At 37.4% G+C, this 16550-nt stretch overlaps 1 protein-coding gene across 16 annotated transcripts in view; it reads left to right on the top strand.

The window, feature by feature from the left end:
• LOC117411175 (otoferlin) overlaps positions 1-16550 on the top strand; it is a 138163-nt gene that overhangs the window by 49031 nt on the left and 72582 nt on the right. The window lies entirely within an intron of this gene.

Genomic DNA, 16550 nt, shown 5'->3' with positions numbered 1-16550 from the left:
TTCTTACTGAATGCTCAGATAAAGCATGGTCTATGTACAAACACATTTAGAACAGAAGCAGTAAAAGCTTTCACTAGTTAAAGTCAGTTTTAAATAATTGTATAAAGTTTGGATTTTTTTTTATTTTTATTTTTTTTGTGGACTTCAGAAATCATGGGTTAGATTCACACAGCTTTTTTAGCCAAATCGTCATTAGCTACATTTTTCTGTAAAGAAAATAACACCAATATTACACTATTGAAATGCAAAAAATAATTTAAAAAGCAGCTTAAGATTACAAGCCCCAACATTACATTTGTTAACTGGCTTTTTAACTATATTGTGTGTGTTTTTCTGTAAGTTACTGGCTTGGGTTTGGAGTAAATACAGTAGCTTTGAGAATCTAGTCCAATGTGTCTTTTCAACTGTTCACTCCATCAAATTTAATACCTAGCCATGCAGCTGGTATCAACAGAAATTGTTTCTTAAGTCCAGGAAGCCACTATAACATGGGAAAACCACTCAGCGTGCCAAGAAAAATGCATTTGACCAGGTCATTTTACACCATCCCTACCATATATTGTGCTAGAGGCACCCCCTTATGGCTATACGTGTCAGCAAGGGGATTTCATTTCCCATGTCATCCTTTGTGTCTTGATAGTTTTGCATTCATATGATCAATAGATTTGCTGTTATCCCATGTTAAAGCCTACCGCATGTATAAAAATAAATTTAATAACTAATAAACAAAGGTCCAAAATGTATCTATTCCTTGCTGTTCTTTAGGATAGAAATACATAATTTTAATTATATTTTAAAACTAAGAGGTAGGGAACACCACATGACCATAATACAGTTTTGATGGTTTTACTGTTAACTACTGACACAATTTTATCACCTACATGTATACTTCTAGTTATAATAATATCTGCCTACTTCCTCCAAGATCATTTATCAGAATTGAGTTAAAACCTTTTCTGTTCTTTAATTATTATACTGTAGAAACCACTAGCGCAGCATGCTGCAAGAGAAACATCACTGGGGGGGGGGGGGGGTAATTAAAATAGAATTGTTTTTTCTACCTGCAATTTATTTTCCTTAGACCTTTGTTGTGACCATGTGGTATGTAAACCCTGACCTCAAGCCTGATTGTAGAGCTGGCGTAAATCTCGCCGCAAGACATCACTGTGAATTCCTCTCTGGTTTGATTCCATTTGTAGGTTGCTGTTTCTGTTGCTGGCTTTGTCATTTTGTTTGTTTTTTTCACTAAAATGTCATGCCAAGCACACAAAACCAATTTGGAACCACCAAGTTATTGTCATAAATCCACACTCAGCACCTCTCTCTTCTGACAATCAGAAGAAGACTGGGGGGCAGAGTGGATATCTAGAAGGCAGATAATGAGCCTTCTTGTTCATTAAGAAGTATGTTTCAAAGAAATAAAGAAAGTTTCAAAGCCACAGTTCTGAGGTTTTCATTAGGTGTCACTGCCGAATTGTGGTGAAATGTGTTATGTCATGGGATTGTCAAACTCAAAAAGATATCTGGTACTATACTACAGTTAGTTAAAATAATATGTTTGCATGACTTATAGTCCGGTACCATTTCACCTGAGAGTGAAACTGTTCCCACCCCTTTGTCACATTCTTTCCTGTCATTAACCAATCAGCTGCTTCCTCTAATGACTGATGTTTTGCAGCAAATAACATGCTTTTAGATTCAAACCTAGGCATCCAATAAAATAAAATGCCATAAATCTGCAGAGCACAGTATGCATTAATGATAGGTTGATTTAAAAGGTGGTATAATATTAGTAGTTGACGATTCTAATGGTAAATCTGCCACCTGTTGCCAACTTGGGAAATCTATCACTTACTTTAATAAAGCTAGCAGTTATCCTGTAGTTATGCACTGCTCCCTGGGAACCTACTGGTTGTGAATGTGCTGGCATGTGCTCTAGGAGGTGGATTACAGATGGCACTGCTAATGGCTCTGCATCTGCCACAGTTATTAACCCTAGGAACTCCAGCCAGATTTTCATTAAGGATTTTTTTGCCATCATGGGTTCAGGTCCTGTTTATAATTAAGAACATAAGAACATAAGAAAGTTTACAAACGAGAGGAGGCCATTCAGCCCATCTTGCTTGTTTGGTTGTTAGTAACTTATTGATCCCAGAATCTCATCAAGCAGCTTCTTGAAGGATCCCAGGGTGTCAGCTTCAACAACATTACTGGGGAGTTGGTTCCAGACCCTCACAATTCTCTGTGTAAAAAAGTGCCTCCTATTTTCTGTTCTGAATGCCCCTTTATTAATCTCCATTTGTGACCCCTGGTCCTTGTTTCTTTTTTCAGGTCAAAGAAGTCCCCTGGGTCAACATTGTCTATACCTTTTAGGATTTTGAATGTTTGAATCAGATTGCAGCGTAGTCTTCTTTGTTCAAGACTGAATAGATTCAATTGTTTTAGCCTGTCTGCATACGACATGTCTTTTAAACCCGGGATAATTCTGGTTGCTCTTCTTTGCACTCTTTCTAGAGCAGCAATATCCTTTTTGTGATGAGGTGACCAGAACTGAACACAATATTCTAGGTGAGGTCTTACTAATGCATTGTAAAGTTTTAACATTACTTCCCTTGATTTAAATTCAACACTTCTCACAATATATCCGAGTATCTTGTTGGCCTTTTTTATAGCTTCCCCACATTGTCTAGATGGAGACATTTCTGAGTCAACATAAACTCCTAGGTCTTTTTCATAGATTCCTTCTTCAATTTCAGTATCTCCCATATGATATTTATAATGCACATTTTTATTGCCTGCATGCAAGACTTTACACTTTTCTCTATTAAATGTCATTTGCCATGTGTCTGCCCAGTTCTGAATGTTGTCTAGATCATTCTGAATGACCTGCTGCTGCAACAGTGTTTGCCACTCCTCCTATTTTTGTGTCGTCTGCAAATTTAACAAGTTTGCTTACTATACCAGAATCTAAATCATTAATGTAGATTAGGAATAGCAGAGGACCTAATACTGATCCCTGTGGTACACCACTGGTTACCTCGCTCCATTTTGAGGTTTCTCCTCTAATCAGTACTTTCTGTTTTCTACATGTTAACCACTCCCTAATCCATGTGCATGCATTTCCTTGAATCCCTACTGCGTTCAGTTTGAGAATTAATCTTTTATGCGGGACTTTGTCAAAAGCTTTCTGGAAATCTAAATAAACCATGTTGTATGCTTTGCAATTATCCATTTTCAATGTTGCATCCTCAAAAAAGTCAAGTAGGTTAGTTAGACACAATCTCCCTTTCCTAGAACCATGCTGACTGTCTACCAGGATATTGTTACCATATAGGTAATTTTCCATTTTAAAGCAATAGAAATGGAGGAATGTTCTAAGGGATATTGTGTGTTTTCAATTTAATTGCAAAAGAAATGCATTTAGCTTTTCAACACAGTAGAGCTGAAAGTTAGTAACAACGCTTCAGTGATTTTGTGAAAAAATTGGTTAGTGCTGGACTTACCTTTTTGATCAAACAAAGACAATGTAATGAAATACATAGAAAGGATGTACCAGGGGGTTTACCCTGAGCAGATATTATTAGGCAAGCACATAACTAAAAAGATCATACTAATACATTGCTTTCCAAAATTAATGCAAAGACACTTCTGGCTTCACAGCTGTAGCTTTATCCTCCACCTGACAACACAGTCCGCAGCTTTGTGGTTTGTGTTCTGGCATAGAGTAGAAGACATGTTGGAGGTGCTTATCAATAAAACACATGGCCTCAAAGCTACTGTAGACATGGATCTTTAATGCAGGCTGTATCAGATTTAACAATGTGTCAATAATTAAAGTAGGGCTGCCGCTGGGCTGCATGTGTCATCTACTTTTTATCAAGGTATCTATCACTTAGAAATGAATTAGGTCTGCAACTGATCCTCTTTGTGTTTGGTGATGAGTTGGAATCGGCACAGTACACAGCGGTGAGCTTTCATTTTATCCAAGGATATTCTCTTTATGTAACAAGACTGGCACCTGCTGTACACACCCTATTGAACACAAGAGCCACTTCCCTCATATAAAAAAAAATGTGAAAACACTACTGGAGTGACATTATAATACCAGTATATCAATATACCCAGGAGCCACCATAATGGACCGACTGAATACGCTAGAGAACAGGATTTCTCGACTGGAGCCACCAGCTCCCCTCCTCTAAGTATCCGCCATGACTGCCGTGCACGTCACTCCAGCAGCGCCCGCCTCCGAAGTTCACCTGCCAATCTTCACGCTCGAATACATTCCATCATCCTCCTTTCAATGTAAAAATCTACACTCTGCACAAAAGGAAGCGGAAATCGTTGACTCCCTCATTGCTTCAGAGACAGGACTTTTATTCCATGTCTTTTCGCTCTTTCTACAACAGCAAAAAATCTCCAACATTAATATTTCTTCACAAGCAAGGAAAGACATCACGATGTGGACTTCCCTCCTGGAGCACTGGAATGGCCTTTCTATGATGATTTCATATCTGCCCCCCAGGATTTCTGTTTACATACTGACGCTTCCTCCATTAGATTCGGCAGAATTTTTCAAAATCAATGGTTCTCCAGTGCATGGCCTCAGGAAATCCAAAAAATCTCCCCTCAGTCTAAATCCACAGCCCTCCTCAAGCTATGTCCTATTGCCATCGCAGCCTCCCTCTTGGCCCCCTGCTGGCAGAAAAAAATCCAACTTGTTCTTCTGTGACAATCAAGCCGCTGTTCACATTATTAACAAAGGTCTTTGCACATGATCATGCAGCTCCTCCGCTGGCTTGTATGGATATCTGTTACCAACAATTTCATACTGCAAGCTCGACACCTCCTATCAACAATAATGCCACCAATGCTCTTTCTCACCTACAGATTCCCAGATTCAGACAGTTGGTTCCCACGGCTCATCTATCCCCCCTGCCTGTTCCTCAATTCAGCAACCTGATTATCAACTGAATTCATCCCTCCGCAATCTCCTCTCATCAGCTCAAGAATACATGCAAAATTGGATTTCCTCTACCCCCTTCAATCAGGATTTCATTATCTCCTAGTTCATGCAAAAGACAATCTACATTTCTCCTTGGGAACCCTGAAAACTTACCTATACCCATACCGCCTATTCCGCATATCTCCCCCTCCCATCATCAATCTCTGCCGTCCGCCTTCTTCTCCGAGGGATAGCAAAGAGTTCCCCCCCACCTCCCACCTCCTGTCCACCAATTACTACCGATATTCTCTTTAGCCTAATCACAATCCTCCGCCTAGGTTGTTTCTCTCCTTTCGTCAATCTAGTCATGGAATCTCTTTATCTTGCTGCCTTCTTTGGTTTTCTCCGCTGTTCTGAATCTGCTGTCTCCTCTCCCACCAGTTTTCCGTCCCTTGGCCTTCGCTTCTGTGATCTCACTCTAGTCCTTGAAAGTCAGTGCATTTTCTTTAAAAATTAAAAAAAAAAATATTCCAACATAGCATTCTAAACCCAGCTTTGAAAGGGTTAATATCTTAAATTGAAAGTTAATTGTTTAAGCAGTTACTACCTGATTGACACGCTTATTAAAAGTGTTACGCTCTGACCCCATAAACTCTGTGCAGGTGCATTGTGCGGCGCCTGAGGTTTATATACCTGTGCGGCTTTTCAGCCCTGGGTGCTTCACAATAGGCTGGCTAGGGCTACGGGGACGGGACCGCTGGTCAGCCCCAGGGCTATCTGACGTGGTTGTGGGCATGTTGCAGAACACTAGGGCAGGCTCCACTAGGTCATTATATGCCTACAAGTGGAGATATTTTCAGAACTGGTGTCTGACTAAGGGTCATGACCCCAGTCTCTTGCCCTATGCCAGTTATCTTCTCTTTCAGGGAACCAGGGTTACTGTAAGTAACCTAAGATTCTGCATTATCATATTGAAATTTCTGGCACCTTGTAGATAATACTATCATAGCATCATAGGAAACTGGCATGTTATGAGTTTTTTGTCTTTATAATTCATCAGTAGGGTCAAAAACATGGTATTTTCTGCCATAGTAGTTTCATAAGAGGAAACAGCTGCTTGGTTAATGACAGAAAGGAATGTGATTAAGGGGTGAGAATAATTTCACTGAAGTAAAAGGAAACCTGACAATAAGGCATACAAACAGAGATTTTTTTTAATCTGTTGTAGTACAGCACCAGTTTTTTTTCTGTGATTTCCTATGATTTTCTCATGGTTATACTTTGTTTTTACCATAGTTTACCCTGGTTTGAAATATGTGTTCTTTATATGCTTTACCATTCTCTGGGCTCCAGATATGCTTTGTCATATTTTTACTCTGTTCTACTACACTTTGCTTTGCTTTTACTGTGGTAAACTTTTAATCAGGTTTGCTTACCTTACAGTATGCTCCTCCTTTTTTTGATTGAGCCCATGTCACTGTTGACATTTCATTATGAACTTAGTTTTCTGCATCTTTTTGATATACTGTACTGTCACAGACTTTTAGCAGGCTCATAGCAAGTGAGGGCAGAATCAGCTATTGCCACATAAGGCAGAAGGTAAAATCTACTGGAAATAAACACTGTATCCTGAAAGATATATACATTAAAGACACATTAAATGCATTTTGAAAATAACAAGCTTCATTTAATGTCATGCTCTAAAAGTCAAGGCTACCGTGACCTTACTACATAAAGGCCATTTCCTCGCAAAACAACTACGACTTCCCTCAACATTTGCTTGGATGACAAAACTAACATGCAGTAGGAGGACAGAAATGCCACTTTCTTAAACAGTGGCCTTTTCCTCAATAACTTGTTTACAGTTATAATGTTAAGATAGTACAGTCTAAGACAGTTATGCGAGCTTGCTCTCACAGAAAGTGCTTTCCATTGGTTGGTTGTGCAACTGGTTTAGTGTTTGTGTATTTAGATTTACATCTAAAATATCTAAGTTTATGCTTTCCGACTGTCTGATTTAGATTTAAAATCCCAGACACAAACTAAAAGAAAAGTTATTGTGGAATACAAAATAACCCTTTACAGCAATGTTGATTTAATTTATTAGAAAGAGTAAAGGTTCAGGCACCACCTGCTGGGTGCCAGACCACAGGGAGAGAGCCTCAATGATTTATTCTTTCCTGCCATATAGAGAATTTGTAAAATTGTCACAGTTTAAGACAGTCTTACAGAACCAAAATATTTGTTTTTCAGCAGAAATGTTGGGCAACACAAACAATATGGAAAATATTTTTTTGGAACATAAGAAAGAATCCAAATGTGTCATTGTATATAATTGCATATAATTTATATTATTGCACCTGAGCAATGTAATTCTCACCAATTTTGAGAATTACAGGTGCTTTTAGTTCAGTATACACTGTCCTACAAAAGGCCTGTTTGGTCATTCAAAATTAAATTACTCCCTCTAAGAGTTTGCTGCAGGAGTTAAGAAACTCGAGCCTGGTGCAGCTCCTGCTGCAGCCCCTGAAGCATTCCCAGAGGCCCAAGGCAGAAATTTTACAGCAGGATTAACCATACACACGTCATTATTTGTGTATTATATTCTGGTTTCCGTGTCTTTAGAAAACCTCTCTGCATTAAGCAACCAAGAAAATATCAGAGTTTGTACAAAGAAACAGAATAAAACTGTAGATTTTCTTTCAAGCCACACATTGGGAATGGCTTATTTGAATTACTTTGAACTATTGATAAAGCTAACAAGAACAGCATAATCGATTCTAAGAGCTTGGTATATAATACACTGAACATTAAAGGTGCAGTGCACTATATAGCTCTTAGACTCAGACCATTCATTATTTTAGTCTTCTGGCTTTCCTTGCAGGACAGCAGTTAGTTACCAGGGGACCCAAAGAGACTCCTACCTTAACACTTTCAATTGCTTAACTGCCAACACATTATAGGGATTTTGTCAAGGCAGCCACCCACTGAAGACTACAGAAAGCACTAGGATCTTAGGATATGATCAAATCCATAAACTGACCTTCATGCTGGCAAGTAACATACCAAATAGGTTTTCTAAAGACTTCCACAGGCAATGCTGTTAAAAAGTAATGATAAAATTAATTTAAAATGTATGCACATTAGGTACAGTATAACATGGTAGCGAGAAAAGTACTGAAATCTAGTTCCAAAAGGGCCACACTGTTACACAGATGTCATGCATATATTACAAACATTATTATTATTATTGTTATTATTATAGGGATATACATGTTCTTTCACTGATAACTAGATGACCCTTATAATAGCCATTACATTTATATTCCATCCCTCTCTGGCTTCACCCTCTCCCTTTCTGACCATATCTCGGCCATAACACGCACCTGCCGTTTCCACCTATTCAACATCCGTAAAATACGCTCCTCCATTTCCTTTTCTGCTACTAAACTCCTGGTCCACGCTGTCATTTTCACCCGCCTTAACTACTGTAACTCCCTCCTCCTTGGCCTCCCTTCCTACGCTTTTACAACATTACAACAAATTCAAAACGTCTCTGCCCGTATCATATTCAACCTCCCCTGCTCCTTCCATACCACCCCTCTCCTCCTCCAGCTACACTGGCTCCCAAATCTCTCCATGGTCTTGCCCCACCTCCCTTACGCTCCCAATCCCTATTGTCCCTCTCTGTCCCACCCTCGCCCTGTGCCCAATCCCATTACTGTTTCTTTTGCCTTCATGCTCCCCTTCATTGGAATAGACTCCCACTTAACATAAAACAGTCACCCACACTACGTAGTTTCCGCTCCTCCCTCAAAACGTGTCTCTTCTCCCTCAAAACGTGTCTCTTCTCCCTCAAAACGTGTCTCTTCTCCCTAGCCCATACTACTAATACTTCTGACCCCTGACTTCCTGTTATGACACTGCTTGCCTGACCCTGACCTAGCCTCTGGCCCTCTGCTTTCACACTAGCAACTAATCTGTATCTCTCCACCCTAGCCCAATAGCTTGCATTCTTTTTTCACCAGTATTCTTGATTGTACCATTTTGTTTAAATTTGTAAAGCACCTTGGTTAAAGGCGCTGTAAATTTAAATAAATAAAATAATAATAATAATAATAATAATAATAATAATAATAATAATAATAATAATAATAATAATTCCTTTTGCATAATTTCCTGTCCTATCAATGCTTTCACTGTGGTTAATGGTGTGTTTTTTGTAAAAAAAAAAAAAAAAGTAAGAACAGAGTAAAGCACAGCCAGTAGCTTCTAAAGCATGTTCCCATGTGTTTACAGAGGTTTCATTTTTATCTCTGCATTGCAGTAACTTCTGGGATAGCGTTTGGTGATGTGGAACTTGAGAGTGGGATTGAGTACATACTATAGCATTGGCAACAGAAATGTCCAGTTTTGGTACTAACACAGGTAAAGGAACTGGCTGAATCATTTGTCTACTTGCCTTATAATTTCACCTCACAACATGTGTCAGCTTCTTTTATAGTTTATGAATGCAAGCATTAACAAAACACACAATCTATTTCTGATTAACACAGACCTTGAACAGAATTGCTATGTAGGGAAAAATGACTAAACCTGATGAATGTTTGTTCTTTCTAATAAATTAAATCAACGTTGCTGTAAAGGGTTCTTTTGTATAGCTGTAAGAAAGGACCCTACTCTATTTCGCTACCTTCGATATTTTTTTTCTATGTGTAATAAGGAGGGAGCATTGTGCAGTACTTCATTAAGGCACCAGGGTATTGCAGTTCTTCCCTCCCCTGTTCTCAACTTTATTTTCTATATGAATATTCCTGCAATCAGTTAGCTGTGTAGAAACTCAGATGCATTTCCAATGCCTGCTTAATTTTTCAACGAGGTGAGGAATTACTGAGTTTCTACAGGCTCTCAAAGCACATGCTTAAATAAGACTTTTGTGTGACCAGTTGTCTTTTCTTCAGTACCCAAGTAAGATAAGTATGTTCACTATGCAGGTATTTATCAGCTTTCTATTACTTAAAGTACTGGAAATAATTGTACATTAATGCTTATTTTAATGTGTGTGTCCTTTGGCCACACACTCCCATCTGTTTAGTGTTGTATGAAAATTTTACAAGCTCGCCAAGTATTTTCCTTTGTAGTTACTTTATGTTGGTAAGAAAGAGCTGGCGTCCCAGGACCCATCCCTGTAGCACCCCTATTGAATACATTACCCCAACTACACCCTTTCCAATGTTTTAACCAGTTATGTGTACCTTCCCAGCTGTATGATCTTTCACGATTAGTCTGTTGTGTGCCACTTTGTCAAAGATATATTCTGTCATACATTCTGCTCGTCTGAATCCTTGCAGTAACTTGCTCTTCAAAGTCTAATGGGTTAGGTAGACCTGTTCTGAATACATACTGGCTGTCTCATATTATGCTGTTGCTAAATAAATAATCCTCCAATTTACCTCTTATGACATATTCCATGATTTTACATGTTATGGAGATAAAGCTGATTGATCTGTTATTTCCTGGTTTTATCGCCCTTACTACAGGTGTCACACTATTATAATTGCAATAAAATGATATGGGTTTACAGTATATGTGTGGAACTTGTATTTAAATAATCGATTAGGTCCTGGTATGTTTATTGGAATAGGTCAGTATATAAAAACAATCGACTGTTGCATTAAAAAAAAACATTTGGTTTATTTTTGTAGACAAATAAACATATACATTTGTTTCTGCAAACCTACATCACAAACACATCTATCACCCAGATGAAGCAATGAACATGAACGATCAATAGCAGAACCAAAGGCTTGTTTGGATTCCTCTGTGCAGTAGATTTATTATTATTGACATCCAGAGTTTAAAGACACTCATGGCTTTTCATTCCATGGATCCGGGTTTTGAATTCAACTGAATAAATGATGACTGGGTGACTGAATGAAAGTCTTTTCAGATGTTGTATCTGCAGTGCAGTGCGATATGAACTTGTGGCTTTTGAGGTGTGACCAGCATTAAAAGAAATAGAAACCAAAATAGAGCAGGTAACGTTAGAGCAGGTGTGTATTATTTATTATTTAACACAAACAACAAAGAACCTCTCACTGTGGAACACATCCAAGAAGGGAAGTTTATATGTGTGGCATCTTTCAATCCTATTTTATGCCATCATAGTATAGGAGTATTTAAAAAATATATATATATTGTAGCGTATCACTTTGTTATACATTGAAATAACAAGCTGTTTGAATACCGTACCGTATCATAATAATCTAGAAAGATTAACTGGAATGGGGAGATCTTGTGAATTATGAACCACTTGAAGGTAAATTGGTTTGCCGACAGGTGATTAATAATGAATGTAGCCCTTTCAGAGCCTGATCACAAGCCACAATGTGATACTCATCCTTTAAATTATTCAAATGCTAAGGTAATGCTAGTTACAGTAAAAGGGTAGAAAGGAATGGCAGGCAACCTGGTCAGAGGGCAGCACATTGAGAACGGAACATTTCAGTCACAATGTTTCATCCATCTGCATTTTCCTGTGGCAATTTGCTACATCTGTAGTTTAGTTTTGTTTGATACCAATAGAGAATTGTATTGAATAAACACTGTGCTTTGTATTACAGCGACATAACTCGTCCAGCAATGAGTCCGAACTGAAAGTTAATATTTAAATCAAAATTGTAAAATTGAAATGGACAGTTTGAGGGATTTGGTCTCCTCACTGTAGGTGCTGGATTCATGTTTAATTGATGCCTGTGCTTTGCCTGTATTACAAACCAGCAGATGTATTTGGAAGGACAGGTGGTGATGCCCCCTCATTTTCCTCTGCATCCTCTCAGTGTCAGCAGTGATTTTCATATTGCCTCTTCTGATGCTGCTTCTGAAAGACGTGTTTATTTAATTTTTGTGTGTGCGTGTGTAGTTAGTGTCTGTTAGTAAATAACAAGTTGACGAAAATAAAACAAGAAGCCATTTGGCAATCAGAAAGCGTGAACACACATATGTTAGCTATCCATTAAAAAAATCATCAACAGTGGTGATAGACATTCCGGCCCAGTGGGGTGCTTTGATTACCAAAAAGTGATTACAATTGAGATACTTCCAAAAACACAGCAAATCTGTGGGATTTCTTAATAGGTGAGAATACTCTTGGACTCGTAATAGGGAGTATTATACTTGCCTCAGGGTAAATTTCACTGAGCTGAAGGTATTTGTTTAGATAGATAGATAGATAGATAGATAGATAGATAGATAGATAGAAAGAGAAGCAGTTTGTATTAGCAGGATTTTTGTAAGTGTTACTTCATGTGTGAGATAATGGAAAAATAAGATGGCCTTTCATAAAAAATAGAAAGAAAGTAATCCCCAGTGTGGGCTCTGTGTGCAATGTACTGTAAGACCACAGACTTTCATAAATTGCTTCAAAAGAAAATATCACAAGTAAACACTATTATTACAATAAAATACAGTATAATTCTTATAGAGAAAAAGTAAAGAACAAAAGTCACTTGGGTACAAATTAACCCATTACAACAATGTGTGAATAAACATGTTTTCGCAGTATATACACACTTAAGTGAAAACGCAATGCTCAATACTCAAAACAGCAAGAGACAAGAAAACAGTGTGGTCTCTGCATCCAACTAACAGTACATTGAGTTAATTGTTATTCCCCTCCTGGCTGTGGGAGGAATAATGTTAATGATAGCAAAATAAAAGCTATGCGAAGAGCAGGCTGGCAGTTTGTGTAATAAAAGCAAGTTTGAGGAGCACATATTCATCTTCTGTGTTCCAGAGTTTTTTTTAGAGAAGTACACTGGTAAGCAAAACCTTCCAGTCATTGAAATGTGACTCATAATGCAGAACAATTACAAAGTGTTCATCTGAGCCAAAAGCAGAAACACTTATCAGAGCATGTTATCATGTTTTATGGTAGTTTTCGGAACGACAAAAAGAAACTGGTGGTGAAATGGATTCATCAGTTGTCCACTGCCTGGTGTGTTCGTAACATAATCTGTACTGTCCTACCACTTTCCCTTCAAATAGTTTATTTTGCACCAATAGGTTTTAAAACTATGAGTCCACATCACAAAACTACTGTCACAGTTGGCAAAAAAATTACAATAAGTGGCATCCAAAATGAACCTGTTCATGGATGCTGCAAAGTGCATACACAGTAATGTGGGCCGTGTTTGCCTACTGCTGTCACTTCATCAGGTTCTGTCATGTGTTTGATATGTAAAGCAATGAGAATCTTCTTTGCATAAAAATAACAGTTACATGTCAGAGTATAGTTACAGTTTATAGCAGGCTCTATAACTTCGGCTGTATAACTTCTTGTGCACACAATTCTGTCTCTTTTGTACAGATGTTAAGTTGCTCAGTCCCAGGGCCTATATTTATCATTATTATTGTATCGTGTATTCATTGGGGCCAATCAGAACATGTTAAATAGTAAGTTTTCTGATTTAAATTAGTATGTGTTCTAAATAAATGTAAATGACCTATGTACATAGGGGTCTGGTAATTTTGCAGTAGTACCTAGTCATGCCTACGTAGTTGCTTGTAATGACTGCGTATTCACAGCGTAATTACAAATGTAGCCAATCACCTTTGGGATAACAGCTATTCAGACATGAAACACACTAATACAAAACAAGAAGGAAAATTGCAACTATGGCGGCGAGAGATTTTCTTCTACGGTGCAAATATAGATTTGCTGAGTGCTGCCGACTTCTTCAGACAGACAGTGTTGACCGTGACATGGTTCACTTTGTATTAACAATGTGGGCGGAAATGGCAAATATAAGGTGACGTTTAATTAGATAATTTATTACACGTACCATGTTCTTTAAAATCATTAGCTCTTATTTAATTTGTCATTGTTGACCAGGATGGTCTTCCAGTAGTATGATATAAATGTTGGTTCACCACCACCATGATTATTACTTAATAATCAGAAGGTATAAAACAAGGCAGTAATCCCAAACGGCTCTGTATGGTTTTTCTTTTGCAATCGGGCTGTGTTGTCTGTAAATACATCATGGATGTTATCCGCAAAATAATACAAGAAAGAGAACAGTCTGGTTTCTGTAGTCTGGGCATGGACTTCTTTGCACCACACATACATTTCTTTAAGCGTAACTTTGTCTTTCTGTCTCCTGCTTATTGTTTTGTTAGAAAAGTGCTTGTTACTGTATATATCGAATTATAAGGGATTCTAAAGCCAGACAGCCTTGTAAAATTGAATTGTAAAACTGTCACCTTTCCCCCATGTGGGACTCGACATGTTGTCTTGATTCTGTACAGATTGCTCTTCTCTCTCCAGTTATATCGTTGTTTACTTTAGGTCCTCTCTCAAGACTCTCAGGGGTTTCATTCATTGAGTGTAGTAGAAAACTCATTTGACGTTGAACATATTTCAACAGCTCAGTGAGGAGATCACCTGTCTGCTCAAGTATTTTAAAAATAAATCTGATTCATATACCCTAAGCAGCACTCAAAGCCCTTTTCCAGTTGTTTTAATCGTAATAGTTATTGGTTGACTCATAATTGTGTCCCCTGGACAGTAAGGAAGTCTAATTTTATTTGGCTGCAAGGGAGACAAAATTGTAATTAAACCAATTGTGTCAAAAAAAAGACAATATAGATGACATACTGCAGGCAATAAATGTGGTAGTAGAATAAAAATAGACAGTCTAATTTAAACTCTCTGGTATGTTTGAAATGGTGGTAGATGAAGAGTCCATCTGAAATTTAAGCAACATAAACTTAGTGCATAGTCTCAAAGTGCAATTATTCTTCATTTAAAGAAAATTATACTGCTTTTAAGTCTTGTGATTCGACTGCTGAAAAATGGTCTATGAATGTAGGCTAATGTGAAGTGCTGATATTTAAGATCATAAGGTACACGGGTGTTGTTAAGTGTAAATCATTAAACCTGCACATATTTACATGAACCATTCTGTGCATTAGAACTTTCAGTAGAAAATATGGTAGAACTTTCATATGGGTTCCAAAAGATGCATATGGTTTAGCAGAATCATGTGTTCTGTACAAACCCATAATACTGAAATGCATAAGGAGCCAATAGTCAAAAGACATGAGGTGTCTATGTTGTGGTTGTAATAACTTGTCTTATAGTTTTAAAAATCTACATAACTATAAGATATATGCATAGGTCATGTCATTTCATGTTATACTTCAAGGGAAAGCCACCATCCTCAAGTGTTTCAAGTTGGTGGTTGGATAACAGGTTTGTTTCCCATACTAATAATAAAAAAGAAAAAAAAACCTTTGAGGGGGAAAAAAATTGAGAATCTGCCAGAAAGTTTTCCTGTGAACCCAGAAACTCACATATAATAACACTCAAATCAAACAGTGAACATTGCCAACATTCTTTGTGAACTTGCAATTCCCAATTTCATCCATCTGTCACTGGCTACCGATTCTACAAAGTGCAGAATTGGTACCCATTTGGATTTAGTTTGCCCCTGTATGTGCCTGGGCGTATTCTAGGATCTTTATTGATCTTTAAATTGTCTCAGCCATTTACAGATAGACTCTTGGAAGCAGAGCCTTTAGCGGTTCTACCCTTTAAATCACTCCCAAGAGAAGTTAGTGAATCAAGTCTGGGGCCTGTTTTCCTGATTCAATAGAGCTATTTGTGTACCAAGATTATGACATGTAAATTGGGATTAGGGAAGCTGAGAAGAGAAGATAAAAGTTTTTCCAAGGCATGTTTTTTTTTTGATTGCATTGTTTCTGGACAAGAATGTTTTTTTTTTTAATAAATTATTTCTTTAGGAAAAATTGTCTGTAAGATTGTATCAAGAACGGAAAGAATGGTAAACAATAACTGACTTGATTAAAAGAACTGAGACAAAAAAATACAATATACCAGAAACAAAATGCATTAGCACTATTGGCTATGAGTGTAAAAAGACATTTCCCTCATTAATGTGTTGCCATACACAGATACTCAGCCCTTTAGGTTTGACTGGCATCTAAGTGTAATTTGTAATAATGTTTTATTCCTAATTAAATATATACATATATATATATATATATATATATATATATATATATATATATATATATATATATATATATATATATATATATATATATGGTAGTGATTGTGACTGTCTCAGGGCTTTATACCCTTTTAGCACCTAAATATTCTTATTTGTTCCCATGGTTACCAAGTCTTGTCTCATTTGTGTTGTTGTTCGACAACTTCCACTATAAAAGACTCCCAGCTGTGTTGTTACTAATGCAAAAGGGATTTCATCTTCCTTAACTCCTCTGCCCATGGCATTTAATGGGGTGACTAGTGTGAGGACTGTCAGTGTGATTGAATGCATCTCTTAGATCAATTTATTCAGTGTACTACATTGTGCCCACATACTCTATAATGTATAAAGTAAGTATCTACTAGGTGTGCCGAAATTCGTATTTGCTGTACCTTTAAGACATTTGAAGTTGTTAGGTATTATTTAAAAGGAATAAAACGTGTTAATTACTCAACACAACACAATGCAGTATCAAACAATCTGACAGTGTTATTTAATGTAAAGCCTGTCGTGTTCAAATTAAAATTCAT

This window comes from Acipenser ruthenus, chromosome 6, assembly GCF_902713425.1.
Source record: "Acipenser ruthenus chromosome 6, fAciRut3.2 maternal haplotype, whole genome shotgun sequence".
NCBI classification, from domain to species: Eukaryota; Metazoa; Chordata; class Actinopteri; order Acipenseriformes; family Acipenseridae; genus Acipenser; species Acipenser ruthenus.
Note: the sequence above shows the minus strand (reverse complement) of the source record. Positions and strands in the feature narration are given on the sequence as shown.